General features: G+C 58.6%; 1 long non-coding RNA gene across 1 annotated transcript in view; it reads right to left on the bottom strand.

The window, feature by feature from the left end:
* Window positions 1–6,742, bottom strand: part of LOC119112541 (uncharacterized) — a 19,907-nt gene that overhangs the window by 11,584 nt on the left and 1,581 nt on the right. The window lies entirely within an intron of this gene.

Here is a 6,742-nt window from a genome sequence, read left to right as displayed (position 1 = left end):
GCCGCACGCGCGCCGGAGGAGGCAAAGCGTCTCCGAGCCGCCGAGGCCGACTGCCCTCCAGCAGCGGCCAAGCGCACCCGGCCACGCTGGCGCTGCCCGTTCGGCGCCAGTGACGGGCAGCACCAGTGCCCGGCGGTGGTCATCAACCTAACACGACACCTGCGGGTGCAGTTCCCGGCAGGCAGCCATGAGGTACGTACCATCGCCATTGTCTCTGTCATCGTTCGGACGTGCGTTTCACTGTCTCAACACCGCGTGTTGTCGCCTTTTCGACGTGTTCGGTGTGGCATCGTGAACAGTCTGTCCACAGTTCCAACAAGCATACAGTAATGTGGAACGAATCGACCCCATGGTATCGGCGAAGCCTAAACAGCCGCGGGTGGGACTGGAGGCCATCTCGGACCGCTTCGCGATGTTCCTGCGTGGGGTCCGGGGTGGCTTCTGCAACGCAACAAATGTGCAGCGCCACATGCGGGCGGTAAGTGCCACCGATGCCGGTCTGCTTCCCATCTGCTTGCTGCCATCCGTTGTCACTCGTGTTTCGCGTGTCATCTTGTGTTTGCTTCGTCCGCCTTATCCGTCTCATGCAGCGGGGCTCAGAGTTGTGCTGGCGGCCAGCTGTCGTGTCACGGCGGTGCGTAATGCAGCCTCGTTTGCAGCTCCATCTCCTGCTGCCAGAGCTGCTCCCAGGCCGCCGTGCGGACCAAATGGTGATGCCGAACATCATGGCGGCCCTCTCCGGCCCCCAGCTGGCCATGGACGGGCCATACGTCTGGCCATACGGCCATGCGGCTTAGCCCAGCTGCTGTCATTGTTCGGTGCGCATTGTGCTGGCGTGGTCGTGGCTGGATGACATCGTGTCAGTCTTGTGTTTAATCAGCCGTCTTTTGACTGACAGTCCGAGTACGTCACCGCTCTGGCGGAGTGCCCGCCGGTCGGCGAGTTCCCGCCACTGCCGGCCGAGGCCCGCCAAGCGCGTGACGATCTGATGACAGTGCTCATGGTCCTCTGCGCCGGCCGGCCCAGCCACGTCACTGGCATCGCCGCCTCTTCGGTGCCCGAGGCCAGGGTGAGGAGGCTGGCAGGCCGATGTCTGACTCACTGTTGCGCGCCACTTGTTTTGCGTCGATCTGTCTACTGTCTGCCGTGTCTGTTGCTGAAATGATGGTTTGAACGGAACATCATGCGTGTCTGCAGATCGTCCGTCTAGATGGCCAGCTGCGCCGGCTCACCAAAAGCTACAAGTTCAAAACGGCGGCCAGCGCTACCCTAGAGGTGGCCGTCAGCCCCAAGTTGTGGCGCCGGCTGCTGCACCACATCTCGGCGGAGTGACCGGTGCTGCTGACGCCGGACACCGCCAGCAGCGACAGGGTATGCACAGACACCGGGCAGCAGACGCCGGACCGATTACAGTGTTGTCAGGGTCAACCAGGTGCGCTTTGCACCCTCACCTCTGTGATCAAGCTATTTGTTTTTTTACAGCTCTTCATCGGCACGGGCGGCGGCCCGATGCCCAGCAGTAGCGCCGCCAAGGCGTTCAAGGCGGCATGGCGGCGGGCCCTGCCGGACGGGGACGTCCCGACCTTGCCGCCAGCGGCGTACACTACGGCACCGTCGTGAGTACGGCGGCGTCAGAGCCGGAGGCGCAGGGATAAGTCCACACCTGCCAGCCTCTACTCTTCACGCCTCACCCGGTGTGTCACCCCAAGGTAGCCAACATGGCCAGTGTCGGTGTGTTTGCCCCGATGTGTCAATGTAGCCACCACATGCAGCCGTTCGTCATTGTCAGCGATACTTAAACGAAACGCCGCGCTTTACGAGCTGACATATGTCTTGAGACGAATGCAAATGTGTCTGTTGCAGGGACGTGGCCGGGGCAATGGCCCACTCTGTGGCCACCGCTCGTCGCGTGTACGTCTTTGACGTCACGGGGAAAACGTCCCGTCTCGCCGGCATGGCTCTAGCGGCAGAGGCTGCGTGCCGCCGGCCAGTCAAGTAGCACCGGCTCCAGCCCCCAGTCGACGCGTGTCCCGGCGGCGACGACGTCGGCAGAGCACCAGTCAGCAGCAGCAGCAGCAGCAGCAGCGACGAGGACGACCTGCCGGCCGACGGCGGCTCCATTGTGCCGCCCTCCGAGGCGGCCCTGCCGGTGGGGTGGCAGGAAGACGTGGTCGGCCTTATGCCTGCCCGTCTCGCTGCTCAAAGTCAAACTTCGAAGGCATTTGTTTAAGGCCGTAATTTAACCACGTTCGTGTACGGTGCCTGTTTTGTGACGTGTACACGTAAATTGCATGCAAGTACGACTGATGTGTCGTTATGTCATGTGTTCAAGTAAAGTGCTTATTGGTTGTGCGCTGCTGGCCGCTGTGTTTGGTACCTGCCTGTTTCAAGCGCACGCTTATTTGCTCACAGACGGACCGCACGGGAAGAACGTGTGCTTAAAGAACGGGGAAAAGAGAAAGAAGAGCGTTTGCAGTCACGACCCGCTTCCGCCGTCGCCCAGCCCGCCTCTGGCTGCAAACCCGCCGCACGGACTCCTGGAGTGCGGTAGGTGTATGGTGATTCTATCTTGTTATGTGCCGGCCGTTCTGTTGACATTTCATAAGCGCGGTTCTGTATGCGTTTCTAATATCGCGTGTTTATTAAGGGATGCGAAGTGATTCTGACATAAAAGGCATTCAATTGTTTTTCGCCGCAACGAGTCGCTGTTTAAGGTATAGCTGCTCGGGTACGGATATGGCTGCATCGCCAGAGCGAGATGAGGCTGGCGGGCGGCTGTCGTGTAATTGCAGTGCGTAATGCAGCCTCTGTTTGCAGATCCGTCTCCTGCTGCCGGCGCTGCTGGAGGGCCGCACGACTGAGCACATCATGATGCCTCACATTATGACAGCCCTCGCCGGTCCCCGGCTGGCCATGGGGGAGGCCAACGGCTGACTCCAGAGGCAGCAACGAGCTCACGCCATGACAGCCGGGACGATTAAATCTGCCATCCGGTACCTGTCTCAGTTGATTGCCTATGTGGCCATCGGCAGCGACAACCTGGGCCTCCAGGCGTGGCTGCCGCGCATGCCGGTAAGTGCTCTCCACAGCTGGCGTGCCGATTGTGCCGGCTGTCGCACCACCGTCACCGTTCGCTTATGACATGCAATTCCCAGGCCATGGTGGAGCAGCTGGCAGCCTGGCAGCGGCCACTGCAGCGTGCTGACTGTGAGCGACGACGCCACTGTGCTGACTCGGCCGACAGGGGCTTGGAGAAGAGGAAAAAGAAGCAACGCAAGGAGAAGAAGCAGAAGCACCAGAAGAAGGAGAAGGCGGCGTTGACCATTTACGAGCCGCAGTCGCCCCCCCCCCCCCCTCCCCCCAGCTCGTCTCCGTCTTCAGACCGCCTCCCGGGCCTATGGACTGCGGTAAGTGTATCACAATTATGTCTCTTGTTTCGTGCCGCTTATTCTCCGACGACAGCTTTTGCGCACCTCTTTCTGTGTGTGTTTATATGTCGTGTGTTCATTAGCAGGCAACGCAGTGATTTAAACATTGGAAGCATTCATTTAAGCCCGTCATTCATCCTTGCTCGTTTACAGTGCTTGGTTTTTGGTGTTTATCGTTGGAGTGCATGCCTGCCTCACTGATGTCGCATTATGTCATGTTTTCCTGTTGAGTAGTTATCGGTTGTTCTTGGTTTGGGTGTTTTGTTCTTTATTGACGTGTTTGTTAAGCCTGCCCATGTTCCCACGGAGCCGGCTGCCGAAGAACGGCCACCGCTGCCCAGCCTGTGTCTCTCCGACGACTACTCGCCTATGGAGTACGGTAAGCATGCCTGATGATACTATTTCTTTCCATGTTTTAACCGTTTCTGGTAGCAGTACATTGACTTACTATTGTGTGCATGCTCATTGAGGTATGCGTATTGTACGTTGTGGGTGCGTTAGACAATTGGGAAGTTGTCAAAAAAGGAAGGGGTCGTTTGATGCGCTGCTGTTTTCATGTTATAGTCATTGCCCTTAAAATAGTTGCTCTATGTTTTCGACGTTTATTCCGTTTTCCGGTATGCGTCTAGTCAGCCTTTCATTTTGCCAAGACATCCGATGGCCGACACTTATGGCACATGTGATATGTTTTCATCTAAAAGGGTTACTGATCATCCATTGTTGGCTGATATGCTTTTTTTAGTTGCTTCATAAGCGTGCCTATTTGCTCACAGAGCCGGCTGCTGACGAACGGCCGCCGCCGTCCACCTGGTCGCCCCCGTGTTTGACGACTCTCCCATTGAGCACGGTAAACGTGTTCAATGGCGTCATTACTTTAAGTTTGTCCTAGCTGTCTATTGTAGAATTTGACATGCAGTTGTTATTGTCATTATGTATGCATGTTTTTATTGTCCTAGCCGTCTACCATAGAACTTGAGATGCAGTTGTTATCGTCATGTTTATTTCCCGTTTTTATACGAGACTACTCAGCCCTTAATTCTGCCAACAGAGGGAGCTCTGGCCGACAGCCAGACGCCACCGGCGGCGGACGCCGACCCCGACTGGGCGCCGTCCTCGTCCCCCTCGTCGGCATCGACATAACCGGCGCCAGCGGAGAAGGAGGCCTCGGAAGAGGTTGACCGGCCCGGTACGTGTCCAGCTCTCCTCTCTGTGTGTGGCGGCAGACTGGATGTAAATGTGCTTCTGCCGCAGCTGGCATGTCCGTGTGCTTGCCCGTGTCAAACTGATCATTCTGTGTTGCAGCGTGTAAGCCGCGGCAGGGCCGGCCACGCAGCGGCGCTGGGAAGCTCCACAGGCACCCGTGCCGCCTACCGCCGTGCCACGGCACCACGTACGCCATCCTGAAACAGGCACATCAGGATGGTGCACCCGCGGGTAGGCGACGGATTGCATGCTGTGTGCGCTTCTTGCTTGCCTTGCTCGCTTGTGCGTGTCTCTGCCGCCGATGCGTCACACATGTCCACAGCTGTGCTGTCGGCCTTATCTTTCCAGCAGTCTGTTTGTGTTTCAGCTTGCCGCACGCGCGGTAGAGCTGGCTAAACGCCCGCGAGCCGCCGAGGCCCAGTTGCCCTCCGCCAGCGCCCAAGTGCACCCAGGCCCGCTGGCGCTGCCCGCTCGGTGCCACCGACGGGCGGCACCAGTGCCCGGCGGTTGTGGTGAATATATCACGACACAGTTCGGGGTCCACTTCCTGCAGGCAGTCATGAGGTAGGTACCAGCGCCGTTGTTTCTGTCATTGTTTGGGACATGAGCGTTTCATTGTCTCAACATCGCGTGCTGTCGGCTTTTCGGCGTGTTCGGTGTGGCATCGTGAACCGTCCGTCCACAGTTCCAACAAGCGTACGGCAGTGCGGAGCGAGCTGACCCCACGTCATCGAGCAAGCCCGAAAAGCGGCTGGTTGGACTGGAGGCCATCTCGGACCAGTTCGTTACATTCCTGTGTGGGGTCCGGGGTGGCTTTTGCAACCGGAAGAAGGTGCAGCGGCACATGCGGGCGGCAAGTGCCACCGATGCCGGTCTGCTTCCATTTACTTACTGTCATCTGTTGTCACTCGTGTTTCGCGTGTCATCTTGCGTTATTTTCGTACGCCTTGTCCGTGTCATGCAGCGGGGCCCAGAATTGTGCTGGCGGCGAGCTGTCATATACTTGGAGTGCCTAATGCAGGCTCAGTTGCAGCTCCGTCTCCTGCTGCCGCAGCTGCTGCCAGGCGGCCGTGCGGAGCAGCTAATGATGTCTCACATCATGGCGGCCCTCGTCGGCCCCCAGCTGGCCATGGAGGGGCCCGACGGCTGGCTGCAAAGACAGCACAGAGCGCACATGATGACAGCCGGGTTATTTAAATCGGCCATCCGCTGCCTGTCCCAGTTGATCACGTACGTAACACTGGACTGTGACAACTCAGGCCTCCTGGCGTGGCTGCCGCGCATGCCGGTAAGTGCCATCAACAGCTGGCGTACCGACTGTGCAGTCCTACGCGCGACCGTCACCGTTCGCTAATGCCTGGCAATTCACAGGCCATGCTGGAGCGGCTGGCAGCCTGGCAGCGCTCCATGAAGCGTGACGATTGGGAGCGGCGCCGTCACCATGAAGCCCAGGCGGCACGCGTCGTCGGCCTAGAGATCCAGCAGTGCTTCCTGAGGGTGTTATATTGGCCGCCGCTCTGTGGGTGGGAGTAATGTTCATGTATGTCGCTTGTCTCGTGATATATGTGTCAGTACCGTCCGTGTCCCGTCTTAGCCAGCTGCTGTCATTGTTCGGTGCGCATTGTGCTGGCGTGGTCGTTGTTGGGTGACATCGTGTCAGTCTTTCATTTCATCAGCCGTCTTTTGACCGACAGTCCGAGTACGTCACCGCTCTGGCGGAGTGCCCGCCGGTCGGCGAGTTCCCGCCACTGCCGGTCGAGGCCCGCCAAGCGCGTGACGATCTGATGACAGTGCTCATGGTCCTCTGCGGCCGGCCGGCCCAGCCACGTCACTGGCATAGCCGCTCTTTCGGTGCCCGAGGCCAGGGTGAGCAGGCTGGCTGGCCGATGTCTGACTGACTGTGCGCGCCATTCGTTTTGCGTAGACTGTTCTCCTGTATGTCGTGTCTTTTGTCGGAGTGATGGTTTGAACGAGCCACTATGTGTGTAGACACTGTAGACTGTCGACCTCGATGGCAAGAGCGTGGCCTCGTCAAGAATTACAGATTCAGTAAATCGGCCACCTCGACACTTAAGACGGCTGTCAGCAGCGAGGTGGCTGCGGCTGCTCCA

This window comes from Pollicipes pollicipes, unplaced genomic scaffold, assembly GCF_011947565.3.
Source record: "Pollicipes pollicipes isolate AB1234 unplaced genomic scaffold, Ppol_2.1 Scaffold_7261;HRSCAF=8764_pilon_pilon_pilon, whole genome shotgun sequence".
Classification (NCBI taxonomy): domain Eukaryota; kingdom Metazoa; phylum Arthropoda; class Thecostraca; order Pollicipedomorpha; family Pollicipedidae; genus Pollicipes; species Pollicipes pollicipes.
Note: the sequence above shows the minus strand (reverse complement) of the source record. Positions and strands in the feature narration are given on the sequence as shown.